Source organism: Ambystoma mexicanum, chromosome 6q (assembly GCF_040938575.1).
Source record: "Ambystoma mexicanum isolate Mex_15411 chromosome 6q, UKY_AmexF1_1, whole genome shotgun sequence".
In the NCBI taxonomy this organism is placed as follows: Eukaryota; Metazoa; Chordata; class Amphibia; order Caudata; family Ambystomatidae; genus Ambystoma; species Ambystoma mexicanum.
Window position 1 is genome coordinate 1,630,863,413 of NC_090937.1, and position 13,033 is coordinate 1,630,876,445.

Genomic DNA, 13,033 nt, shown 5'->3' on the forward strand with positions numbered 1-13,033 from the left:
TTGTGTCATGGCATTAGGGCACAAAGAGCTGTAAGTGCCTGGATGCAATGTCATTCCTTGAACTTGCTGCCTCGTTCCACTCTTGCGCTAAATAGGAGAGGGTCCCAGCCCAGCCAACAAAATGTACTGTTCAATCAAACCAAACTTAAAACCAAGCTCCTTTTTTAAGGGGTCCCGGGGAAATGTTGGGCTGACCGGCAAGACCTCATGATGCGAACTGCTTCTGCGTCAAACGCAAGCTTTTTTCATTCCCAGCCAATGACTTATTCTTATTCTTATTCTTATTCTAGAGAAATGAGGCCTGTCTGCAAAAGGCCATGGGATGGGAGTGCGTGGTTACAGGTTGTTTGGCTTTGTAAGGCCTACTGCCCGCTTCACTCGAAACTGGGTCTAGGGTTGTCGGTTTGTAGGCTGTAAAAGCCCAGAAAAGCTCTTGTTCTCCAACCAGCAGAGTGGCGCAGCGGAAGCGTGCTGGGCCCATAACCCAGAGGTCGATGGATCGAAACCATCCTCTGCTAAGTTTTTTCAAATTATGTTTTTGTGTCATGGCATTAGGGCACAAAGAGCTGTAAGTGCCTGGATGGAATGTCATTCCTTGAACTTGCTGCCTCGTTCCACTCTTGCGCTAAATAGGAGAGGGTCCCAGCCCAGCCAACAAAATGTACTGTTCAATCAAACCAAACTTAAAACCAAGCTCCTTTTTTAAGGGGTCCCGGGGAAATGTTGGGCTGACCGGCAAGACCTCATGATGCGAACTGCTTCTGGGTCAAACGCAAGCTTTTTTCATTCCCAGCCAATGACTTATTCTTATTTCTAAGGGACGCTCCATCAGATAGCCCAGACAGGCAGGCGTTGGTGGTATAGTGGTGAGCATAGCTGCCTTCCAAGCAGTTGACCCGGGTTTGATTCCCGGCCAACGCAGATCAAATCTTTAAATTGTTCAAAATGCATTTTTTGGAAATCAGACTCATGCTGAAAGCAAAGCTGACACACTTTTCGTGAAAATCAAAACCCCATCCAGGAAAGGTTCTTGCATCCTAGTTTCTGCAACTGTCTATCGGTGAGGGGATTGAAGCGAGCAGGGCTCCTGGCCCCTCCCCGACAAAGCCCTGACGAAGGCCTGACAAAGGCCTATTCGCCTTGCCCTGACGGGCAACGGTCCCAGCAGGCCACCGAGCACAGCACCTCAGCCTATTAGAGTGAGGTTTCAGGATCTCTCTCATCCTGTAAACCAACATACTGAGGAAGGTGAAACGTGTGGCTGCGCTCCTCACATGCTGAAGCAGCAGCAGCCCTTTCCCTGAAGCAAAGTTCCTTCATTCCTCACTCCCATAACCCTTAGCAGGGGATTTATGGTAATTGAGTTGAGTTTCCAAACTGGCCCTTCCTTCCTTCCTTCCCATATCTGCCAGCTCGAGAAGGCTTGTTTTGTTGCACCTGGGAAGTAAAGTATCTATTTGCGAGAGAGAGAGAATGAGAGAGAGAGACAGAGAGAGAGAGACAGAGAGAGAAGGGGAAGGGGTGTTGGCAGTTAGGGTGTGAGCTAGAGAAATGAGGCCTGTCTGCAAAAGGCCATGGGATGGGAGTGCGTGGTTGCAGGTTGTTTGGCTTTGTAAGGCCTACTGCCCGCTTCACTCGAAACTGGGTCTAGGGTTGTCGGTTTGTAGGCTGTAAAAGCCCAGAAAATCTCTTGTTCTCCAACCAGCAGAGTGGCGCAGCGGAAGCGTGCTGGGCCCATAACCCAGCGGTCGATGGATCGAAACCATCCTCCGCTAAGTTTTTTCAAATTATGTTTTTGTGTCATGGCATTAGGGCACAAAGAGCTGTAAGTGCCTGGATGCAATGTCATTCCTTGAACTTGCTGCCTCGTTCCACTCTTGCGCTAAATAGGAGAGGGTCCCAGCCCAGCCAACAAAATGTACTGTTCAATCAAACCAAACTTAAAACCAAGCTCCTTTTTTAAGGGGTCCCGGGGAAATGTTGGGCTGACCGGCAAGACCTCATGATGCGAACTGCTTCTGCGTCAATCGCAAGCTTTTTTCATTCCCAGCCAATGACTTATTCTTATTTCTAAGGGGCGCTCCATCAGATAGCCCAGACAGGGAGGCGTTGGTGGTATAGTGGTGAGCATAGCTGCCTTCCAAGCAGTTGACCCGGGTTCGATTCCCGGCCAACGCAGATCAAATCTTTAAATTGTTCAAAATGCATTTTTTGGAAATCAGACTCATGCTGAAAGCAAAGCTGACACACTTTTCGTGAAAATCAAAACCCCATCCAGGAAAAGTTCTTGCATCCTAGTTTCTGCAACTGTCTATCGGTGAGGGGATTGAAGCGAGCAGGGCTCCTGGCCCCTCCCCGACAAAATGCAATGTCATTCCTTGAACTTGCTGCCTCGTTCCACTCTTGCGCTAAATAGGAGAGGGTCCCAGCCCAGCCAACAAAATGTACTGTTCAATCAAACCAAACTTAAAACCAAGCTCCTTTTTTAAGGGGTCCCGGGGAAATGTTGGGCTGACCGGCAAGACCTCATGATGCGAACTGCTTCTGCGTCAAACGCAAGCTTTTTTCATTCCCAGCCAATGACTTATTCTTATTCTTATTCTTATTCTAGAGAAATGAGGCCTGTCTGCAAAAGGCCATGGGATGGGAGTGCGTGGTTACAGGTTGTTTGGCTTTGTAAGGCCTACTGCCCGCTTCACTCGAAACTGGGTCTAGGGTTGTCGGTTTGTAGGCTGTAAAAGCCCAGAAAAGCTCTTGTTCTCCAACCAGCAGAGTGGCGCAGCGGAAGCGTGCTGGGCCCATAACCCAGAGGTCGATGGATCGAAACCATCCTCTGCTAAGTTTTTTCAAATTATGTTTTTGTGTCATGGCATTAGGGAACAAAGAGCTGTAAGTGCCTGGATGCAATGTCATTCCTTGAACTTGCTGCCTCGTTCCACTCTTGCGCTAAATAGGAGAGGGTCCCAGCCCAGCCAACAAAATGTACTGTTCAATCAAACCAAACTTAAAACCAAGCTCCTTTTTTAAGGGGTCCCGGGGAAATGTTGGGCTGACCGGCAAGACCTCATGATGCGAACTGCTTCTGGGTCAAACGCAAGCTTTTTTCATTCCCAGCCAATGACTTATTCTTATTTCTGAGGGGCGCTCCATCACATAGCCCAGACAGGCAGGCGTTGGTGGTATAGTGGTGAGCATAGCTGCCTTCCAAGCAGTTGACCCGGGTTCGATTCCCGGCCAACGCAGATCAAATCTTTAAATTGTTCAAAATGCATTTTTTGGAAATCAGACTCATGCTGAAAGCAAAGCTGACACACTTTTCGTGAAAATCAAAACCCCATCCAGGAAAGGTTCTTGCATCCTAGTTTCTGCAACTGTCTATCGGTGAGGGGATTGAAGCGAGCAGGGCTCCTGGCCCCTCCCCAACAAAATGCAATGTCATTCCTTGAACTTGCTGCCTCGTTCCACTCTTGCGCTAAATAGGAGAGGGTCCCAGCCCAGCCAACAAAATGTACTGTTCAATCAAACCAAACTTAAAACCAAGCTCCTTTTTTAAGGGGTCCCGGGGAAATGTTGGGCTGACCGGCAAGACCTCATGATGCGAACTGCTTCTGGGTCAAACGCAAGCTTTTTTCATTCCCAGCCAATGACTTATTCTTATTTCTGAGGGGCGCTCCATCACATAGCCCAGACAGGCAGGCGTTGGTGGTATAGTGGTGAGCATAGCTGCCTTCCAAGCAGTTGACCCGGGTTCGATTCCCGGCCAACGCAGATCAAATCTTTAAATTGTTCAAAATGCATTTTTGGGAAATCAGACTCATGCTGAAAGCAAAGCTGACACACTTTTCGCGAAAATCAAAACCCCATCCAGGAAAGGTTCTTGCATCCTAGTTTCTGCAACTGTCTATCGGTGAGGGGATTGAAGCGAGCAGGGCTCCTGGCCCCTCCCCGACAAAGCCCTGACGAAGGCCTGACAAAGGCCTATTCGCCTTGCCCTGACGGGCAAAGGTCCCAGCAGGCCACCGAGCACAGCACCTCAGCCTATTAGAGTGAGGTTTCAGGATCTCTCTCATCCTGTAAACCAACATACTGAGGAAGGTGAAACGTGTGGCTGCGCTCCTCACATGCTGAAGCAGCAGCAGCCCTTTCCCTGAAGCAAAGTTCCTTCATTCCTCCCCCCCATAACCCTTAGCAGGGGATTTATGGTAATTGAGTTGAGTTTCCAAACTGGCCCTTCCTTCCTTCCTTCACATATCTGCCAGCTCGAGAAGGCTTGTTTTGTTGCACCTGGGAAGTAAAGTATCTACTTGCGAGAGAGAGAGAATGAGAGAGAGAGACAGAGAGAGAGAGACAGAGAGAGAAGGGGAAGGGGTGTTGGCAGTTAGGGTGTGAGCTAGAGAAATGAGGCCTGTCTGCAAAAGGCCATGGGATGGGAGTGCGTGGTTGCAGTTTGTTTGGCTTTGTAAGGCCTACTGCCCGCTTCACTCGAAACTGGGTCTAGGGTTGTCGGTTTGTAGGCTGTAAAAGCCCAGAAAAGCTTTTGTTCTCCAGCCAGCAGAGTGGCGCAGCGGAAGCGTGCTGGGCCCATAACCCAGAGGTCGATGGATCGAAACCATCCTCTGCTAACTTTTTTCAAATTATGTTTTTGTGTCATGGCATTAGGGCACAAAGAGCTGTAAGTGCCTGGATGCAATGTCATTCCTTGAACTTGCTGCCTCGTTCCACTCTTGCGCTAAATAGGAGAGGGTCCCAGCCCAGCCAACAAAATGTACTGTTCAATCAAACCAAACTTAAAACCAAGCTCCTTTTTTAAGGGGTCCCGGGGAAATGTTGGGCTGACCGGCAAGACCTCATGATGCGAACTGCTTCTGCGTCAAACGCAAGCTTTTTTCATTCCCAGCCAATGACTTATTCTTATTCTTATTCTTATTCTAGAGAAATGAGGCCTGTCTGCAAAAGGCCATGGGATGGGAGTGCGTGGTTACAGGTTGTTTGGCTTTGTAAGGCCTACTGCCCGCTTCACTCGAAACTGGGTCTAGGGTTGTCGGTTTGTAGGCTGTAAAAGCCCAGAAAAGCTCTTGTTCTCCAACCAGCAGAGTGGCGCAGCGGAAGCGTGCTGGGCCCATAACCCAGAGGTCGATGGATCGAAACCATCCTCTGCTAAGTTTTTTCAAATTATGTTTTTGTGTCATGGCATTAGGGCACAAAGAGCTGTAAGTGCCTGGATGCAATGTCATTCCTTGAACTTGCTGCCTCGTTCCACTCTTGCGCTAAATAGGAGAGGGTCCCAGCCCAGCCAACAAAATGTACTGTTCAATCAAACCAAACTTAAAACCAAGCTCCTTTTTTAAGGGGTCCCGGGGAAATGTTGGGCTGACCGGCAAGACCTCATGATGCGAACTGCTTCTGGGTCAAACGCAAGCTTTTTTCATTCCCAGCCAATGACTTATTCTTATTTCTAAGGGACGCTCCATCAGATAGCCCAGACAGGCAGGCGTTGGTGGTATAGTGGTGAGCATAGCTGCCTTCCAAGCAGTTGACCCGGGTTTGATTCCCGGCCAACGCAGATCAAATCTTTAAATTGTTCAAAATGCATTTTTTGGAAATCAGACTCATGCTGAAAGCAAAGCTGACACACTTTTCGTGAAAATCAAAACCCCATCCAGGAAAGGTTCTTGCATCCTAGTTTCTGCAACTGTCTATCGGTGAGGGGATTGAAGCGAGCAGGGCTCCTGGCCCCTCCCCGACAAAGCCCTGACGAAGGCCTGACAAAGGCCTATTCGCCTTGCCCTGACGGGCAACGGTCCCAGCAGGCCACCGAGCACAGCACCTCAGCCTATTAGAGTGAGGTTTCAGGATCTCTCTCATCCTGTAAACCAACATACTGAGGAAGGTGAAACGTGTGGCTGCGCTCCTCACATGCTGAAGCAGCAGCAGCCCTTTCCCTGAAGCAAAGTTCCTTCATTCCTCACTCCCATAACCCTTAGCAGGGGATTTATGGTAATTGAGTTGAGTTTCCAAACTGGCCCTTCCTTCCTTCCTTCCCATATCTGCCAGCTCGAGAAGGCTTGTTTTGTTGCACCTGGGAAGTAAAGTATCTATTTGCGAGAGAGAGAGAATGAGAGAGAGAGACAGAGAGAGAGAGACAGAGAGAGAAGGGGAAGGGGTGTTGGCAGTTAGGGTGTGAGCTAGAGAAATGAGGCCTGTCTGCAAAAGGCCATGGGATGGGAGTGCGTGGTTGCAGGTTGTTTGGCTTTGTAAGGCCTACTGCCCGCTTCACTCGAAACTGGGTCTAGGGTTGTCGGTTTGTAGGCTGTAAAAGCCCAGAAAATCTCTTGTTCTCCAACCAGCAGAGTGGCGCAGCGGAAGCGTGCTGGGCCCATAACCCAGCGGTCGATGGATCGAAACCATCCTCCGCTAAGTTTTTTCAAATTATGTTTTTGTGTCATGGCATTAGGGCACAAAGAGCTGTAAGTGCCTGGATGCAATGTCATTCCTTGAACTTGCTGCCTCGTTCCACTCTTGCGCTAAATAGGAGAGGGTCCCAGCCCAGCCAACAAAATGTACTGTTCAATCAAACCAAACTTAAAACCAAGCTCCTTTTTTAAGGGGTCCCGGGGAAATGTTGGGCTGACCGGCAAGACCTCATGATGCGAACTGCTTCTGCGTCAATCGCAAGCTTTTTTCATTCCCAGCCAATGACTTATTCTTATTTCTAAGGGGCGCTCCATCAGATAGCCCAGACAGGGAGGCGTTGGTGGTATAGTGGTGAGCATAGCTGCCTTCCAAGCAGTTGACCCGGGTTCGATTCCCGGCCAACGCAGATCAAATCTTTAAATTGTTCAAAATGCATTTTTTGGAAATCAGACTCATGCTGAAAGCAAAGCTGACACACTTTTCGTGAAAATCAAAACCCCATCCAGGAAAAGTTCTTGCATCCTAGTTTCTGCAACTGTCTATCGGTGAGGGGATTGAAGCGAGCAGGGCTCCTGGCCCCTCCCCGACAAAATGCAATGTCATTCCTTGAACTTGCTGCCTCGTTCCACTCTTGCGCTAAATAGGAGAGGGTCCCAGCCCAGCCAACAAAATGTACTGTTCAATCAAACCAAACTTAAAACCAAGCTCCTTTTTTAAGGGGTCCCGGGGAAATGTTGGGCTGACCGGCAAGACCTCATGATGCGAACTGCTTCTGCGTCAAACGCAAGCTTTTTTCATTCCCAGCCAATGACTTATTCTTATTCTTATTCTTATTCTAGAGAAATGAGGCCTGTCTGCAAAAGGCCATGGGATGGGAGTGCGTGGTTACAGGTTGTTTGGCTTTGTAAGGCCTACTGCCCGCTTCACTCGAAACTGGGTCTAGGGTTGTCGGTTTGTAGGCTGTAAAAGCCCAGAAAAGCTCTTGTTCTCCAACCAGCAGAGTGGCGCAGCGGAAGCGTGCTGGGCCCATAACCCAGAGGTCGATGGATCGAAACCATCCTCTGCTAAGTTTTTTCAAATTATGTTTTTGTGTCATGGCATTAGGGAACAAAGAGCTGTAAGTGCCTGGATGCAATGTCATTCCTTGAACTTGCTGCCTCGTTCCACTCTTGCGCTAAATAGGAGAGGGTCCCAGCCCAGCCAACAAAATGTACTGTTCAATCAAACCAAACTTAAAACCAAGCTCCTTTTTTAAGGGGTCCCGGGGAAATGTTGGGCTGACCGGCAAGACCTCATGATGCGAACTGCTTCTGGGTCAAACGCAAGCTTTTTTCATTCCCAGCCAATGACTTATTCTTATTTCTGAGGGGCGCTCCATCACATAGCCCAGACAGGCAGGCGTTGGTGGTATAGTGGTGAGCATAGCTGCCTTCCAAGCAGTTGACCCGGGTTCGATTCCCGGCCAACGCAGATCAAATCTTTAAATTGTTCAAAATGCATTTTTGGGAAATCAGACTCATGCTGAAAGCAAAGCTGACACACTTTTCGCGAAAATCAAAACCCCATCCAGGAAAGGTTCTTGCATCCTAGTTTCTGCAACTGTCTATCGGTGAGGGGATTGAAGCGAGCAGGGCTCCTGGCCCCTCCCCGACAAAGCCCTGACGAAGGCCTGACAAAGGCCTATTCGCCTTGCCCTGACGGGCAACGGTCCCAGCAGGCCACCGAGCACAGCACCTCAGCCTATTAGAGTGAGGTTTCAGGATCTCTCTCATCCTGTAAACCAACATACTGAAGAAGGTGAAACGTGTGGCTGCGCTCCTCACATGCTGAAGCAGCAGCAGCCCTTTCCCTGAAGCAAAGTTCCTTCATTCCTCACTCCCATAACCCTTAGCAGGGGATTTATGGTAATTGAGTTGAGTTTCCAAACTGGCCCTTCCTTCCTTCCTTCCCATATCTGCCAGCTCGAGAAGGCTTGTTTTGTTGCACCTGGGAAGTAAAGTATCTATTTGCGAGAGAGAGAGAATGAGAGAGAGAGACAGAGAGAGAGAGACAGAGAGAGAAGGGGAAGGGGTGTTGGCAGTTAGGGTGTGAGCTAGAGAAATGAGGCCTGTCTGCAAAAGGCCATGGGATGGGAGTGCGTGGTTGCAGGTTGTTTGGCTTTGTAAGGCCTACTGCCCGCTTCACTCGAAACTGGGTCTAGGGTTGTCGGTTTGTAGGCTGTAAAAGCCCAGAAAATCTCTTGTTCTCCAACCAGCAGAGTGGCGCAGCGGATGCGTGCTGGGCCCATAACCCAGCGGTCGATGGATCGAAACCATCCTCTGCTAAGTTTTTTCAAATTATGTTTTTGTGTCATGGCATTAGGGCACAAAGAGCTGTAAGTGCCTGGATGCAATGTCATTCCTTGAACTTGCTGCCTCGTTCCACTCTTGCGCTAAATAGGAGAGGGTCCCAGCCCAGCCAACAAAATGTACTGTTCAATCAAACCAAACTTAAAACCAAGCTCCTTTTTTAAGGGGTCCCGGGGAAATGTTGGGCTGACCGGCAAGACCTCATGATGCGAACTGCTTCTGCGTCAATCGCAAGCTTTTTTCATTCCCAGCCAATGACTTATTCTTATTTCTAAGGGGCGCTCCATCAGATAGCCCAGACAGGGAGGCGTTGGTGGTATAGTGGTGAGCATAGCTGCCTTCCAAGCAGTTGACCCGGGTTCGATTCCCGGCCAACGCAGATCAAATCTTTAAATTGTTCAAAATGCATTTTTGGGAAATCAGACTCATGCTGAAAGCAAAGCTGACACACTTTTCGTGAAAATCAAAACCCCATCCAGGAAAGGTTCTTGCATCCTAGTTTCTGCAACTGTCTATCGGTGAGGGGATTGAAGCGAGCAGGGCTCCTGGCCCCTCCCCGACAAAGCCCTGACGAAGGCCTGACAAAGGCCTATTCGCCTTGCCCTGACGGGCAAAGGTCCCAGCAGGCCACCGAGCACAGCACCTCAGCCTATTAGAGTGAGGTTTCAGGATCTCTCTCATCCTGTAAACCAACATACTGAGGAAGGTGAAACGTGTGGCTGCGCTCCTCACATGCTGAAGCAGCAGCAGCCCTTTCCCTGAAGCAAAGTTCCTTCATTCCTCACTCCCATAACCCTTAGCAGGGGATTTATGGTAATTGAGTTGAGTTTCCAAACTGGCCCTTCCTTCCTTCCTTCCCATATCTGCCAGCTCGAGAAGGCTTGTTTTGTTGCACCTGGGAAGTAAAGTATCTATTTGCGAGAGAGAGAGAATGAGAGAGAGAGACAGAGAGAGAGAGACAGCGAGAGAAGGGGAAGGGGTGTTGGCAGTTAGGGTGTGAGCTAGAGAAATGAGGCCTGTCTGCAAAAGGCCATGGGATGGGAGTGCGTGGTTGCAGGTTGTTTGGCTTTGTAAGGCCTACTGCCCGCTTCACTCGAAACTGGGTCTAGGGTTGTCTGTTTGTAGGCTGTAAAAGCCCAGAAAAGCTCTTGTTCTCCAACCAGCAGAGTGGCGCAGCGGAAGCGTGCTGGTCCCATAACCCAGAGGTCGATGGATCGAAACCATCCTCTGCTAACTTTTTTCAAATTATGTTTTTGTGTCATGGCATTAGGGCACAAAGAGCTGTAAGTGCCTGGATGCAATGTCATTCCTTGAACTTGCTGCCTCGTTCCACTCTTGCGCTAAATAGGAGAGGGTCCCAGCCCAGCCAACAAAATGTACTGTTCAATCAAACCAAACTTAAAACCAAGCTCCTTTTTTAAGGGGTCCCGGGGAAATGTTGGGCTGACCGGCAAGACCTCATGATGCGAACTGCTTCTGCGTCAAACGCAAGCTTTTTTCATTCCCAGCCAATGACTTATTCTTATTTCTAAGGGACGCTCCATCAGATAGCCCAGACAGGCAGGCGTTGGTGGTATAGTGGTGAGCATAGCTGCCTTCCAAGCAGTTGACCCGGGTTTGATTCCCGGCCAACGCAGATCAAATCTTTAAATTGTTCAAAATGCATTTTTTGGAAATCAGACTCATGCTGAAAGCAAAGCTGACACACTTTTCGTGAAAATCAAAACCCCATCCAGGAAAGGTTCTTGCATCCTAGTTTCTGCAACTGTCTATCGGTGAGGGGATTGAAGCGAGCAGGGCTCCTGGCCCCTCCCCGACAAAGCCCTGACGAAGGCCTGACAAAGGCCTATTCGCCTTGCCCTGACGGGCAAAGGTCCCAGCAGGCCACCGAGCACAGCACCTCAGCCTATTAGAGTGAGGTTTCAGGATCTCTCTCATCCTGTAAACCAACATACTGAGGAAGGTGAAACGTGTGGCTGCGCTCCTCACATGCTGAAGCAGCAGCAGCCCTTTCCCTGAAGCAAAGTTCCTTCATTCCTCACTCCCATAACCCTTAGCAGGGGATTTATGGTAATTGAGTTGAGTTTCCAAACTGGCCCTTCCTTCCTTCCTTCCTTCCCATATCTGCCAGCTCGAGAAGGTTTGTTTTGTTGCACCTGGGAAGTAAAGTATCTATTTGCGAGAGAGAGAGAATGAGAGAGAGAGACAGAGAGAGAGAGACAGAGAGAGAAGGGGAAGGGGTGTTGGCAGTTAGGGTGTGAGCTAGAGAAATGAGGCCTGTCTGCAAAAGGCCATGGGATGGGAGTGCGTGGTTGCAGGTTGTTTGGCTTTGTAAGGCCTACTGCCCGCTTCACTCGAAACTGGGTCTAGGGTTGTCGGTTTGTAGGCTGTAAAAGCCCAGAAAATCTCTTGTTCTCCAACCAGCAGAGTGGCGCAGCGGAAGCGTGCTGGGCCCATAACCCAGCGGTCGATGGATCGAAACCATCCTCTGCTAAGTTTTTTCAAATTATGTTTTTGTGTCATGGCATTAGGGCACAAAGAGCTGTAAGTGCCTGGATGCAATGTCATTCCTTGAACTTGCTGCCTCGTTCCACTCTTGCGCTAAATAGGAGAGGGTCCCAGCCCAGCCAACAAAATGTACTGTTCAATCAAACCAAACTTAAAACCAAGCTCCTTTTTTAAGGGGTCCCGGGGAAATGTTGGGCTGACCGGCAAGACCTCATGATGCGAACTGCTTCTGCGTCAAACGCAAGCTTTTTTCATTCCCAGCCAATGACTTATTCTTATTTCTAAGGGGCGCTCCATCAGATAGCCCAGACAGGCAGGCGTTGGTGGTATAGTGGTGAGCATAGCTGCCTTCCAAGCAGTTGACCCGGGTTCCATTCCCGGCCAACGCAGATCAAATCTTTAAATTGTTCAAAATGCATTTTTTGGAAATCAGACTCATGCTGAAAGCAAAGCTGACACACTTTTCGTGAAAATCAAAACCCCATCCAGGAAAGGTTCTTGCATCCTAGTTTCTGCAACTGTCTATCGGTGAGGGGATTGAAGCGAGCAGGGCTCCTGGCCCCTCCCCGACAAAATGCAATGTCATTCCTTGAACTTGCTGCCTCGTTCCACTCTTGCGCTAAATAGGAGAGGGTCCCAGCCCAGCCAACAAAATGTACTGTTCAATCAAACCAAACTTAAAACCAAGCTCCTTTTTTAAGGGGTCCCGGGGAAATGTTGGGCTGACCGGCAAGACCTCATGATGCGAACTGCTTCTGCGTCAAACGCAAGCTTTTTTCATTCCCAGCCAATGACTTATTCTTATTCTTATTCTTATTCTAGAGAAATGAGGCCTGTCTGCAAAAGGCCATGGGATGGGAGTGCGTGGTTACAGGTTGTTTGGCTTTGTAAGGCCTACTGCCCGCTTCACTCGAAACTGGGTCTAGGGTTGTCGGTTTGTAGGCTGCAAAAGCCCAGAAAAGCTCTTGTTCTCCAACCAGCAGAGTGGCGCAGCGGAAGCGTGCTGGGCCCATAACCCAGAGGTCGATGGATCGAAACCATCCTCTGCTAAGTTTTTTCAAATTATGTTTTTGTGTCATGGCATTAGGGCACAAAGAGCTGTAAGTGCCTGGATGCAATGTCATTCCTTGAACTTGCTGCCTCGTTCCACTCTTGCGCTAAATAGGAGAGGGTCCCAGCCCAGCCAACAAAATGTACTGTTCAATCAAACCAAACTTAAAACCAAGCTCCTTTTTTAAGGGGTCCCGGGGAAATGTTGGGCTGACCGGCAAGACCTCATGATGCGAACTGCTTCTGGGTCAAACGCAAGCTTTTTTCATTCCCAGCCAATGACTTATTCTTATTTCTGAGGGGCGCTCCATCACATAGCCCAGACAGGCAGGCGTTGGTGGTATAGTGGTGAGCATAGCTGCCTTCCAAGCAGTTGACCTGGGTTCGATTCCCGGCCAACGCAGATCAAATCTTTAAATTGTTCAAAATGCATTTTTGGGAAATCAGACTCATGCTGAAAGCAAAGCTGACACACTTTTCGCGAAAATCAAAACCCCATCCAGGAAAGGTTCTTGCATCCTAGTTTCTGCAACTGTCTATCGGTGAGGGGATTGAAGCGAGCAGGGCTCCTGGCCCCTCCCCGACAAAGCCCTGACGAAGGCCTGACAAAAGCCTATTCGCCTTGCCCTGACGGGCAAAGGTCCCAGCAGGCCACCGAGCACAGCACCTCAGCCTATTAGAGTGAGGTTTCAGGATCTCTCTCATCCTGTAAA

At 49.3% G+C, this 13,033-nt stretch overlaps 6 non-coding genes across 6 annotated transcripts; all 6 read left to right on the plus strand.

Annotated features, from left to right (window-relative positions):
- The first annotated feature begins 2,106 nt into the window (after positions 1-2,106).
- On the plus strand, positions 2,107-2,178 carry TRNAG-UCC (transfer RNA glycine (anticodon UCC)). Its single transcript has one exon. It is a non-coding gene; the product is annotated as a tRNA-Gly (tRNA).
- A 992-nt stretch (positions 2,179-3,170) lies between these two features.
- On the plus strand, positions 3,171-3,242 carry TRNAG-UCC (transfer RNA glycine (anticodon UCC)). The gene has a single exon. It is a non-coding gene; the product is annotated as a tRNA-Gly (tRNA).
- Positions 3,243-3,696: 454 nt separating this feature from the next.
- Positions 3,697-3,768, plus strand: TRNAG-UCC (transfer RNA glycine (anticodon UCC)). Its single transcript has one exon. It is a non-coding gene; the product is annotated as a tRNA-Gly (tRNA).
- Positions 3,769-6,748: 2,980 nt separating this feature from the next.
- TRNAG-UCC (transfer RNA glycine (anticodon UCC)) lies at positions 6,749-6,820 on the plus strand. Its single transcript has one exon. It is a non-coding gene; the product is annotated as a tRNA-Gly (tRNA).
- Positions 6,821-7,812: 992 nt separating this feature from the next.
- TRNAG-UCC (transfer RNA glycine (anticodon UCC)) lies at positions 7,813-7,884 on the plus strand. The gene has a single exon. It is a non-coding gene; the product is annotated as a tRNA-Gly (tRNA).
- A 1,185-nt stretch (positions 7,885-9,069) lies between these two features.
- Positions 9,070-9,141, plus strand: TRNAG-UCC (transfer RNA glycine (anticodon UCC)). The gene has a single exon. It is a non-coding gene; the product is annotated as a tRNA-Gly (tRNA).
- Positions 9,142-13,033: the final 3,892 nt, after the last annotated feature.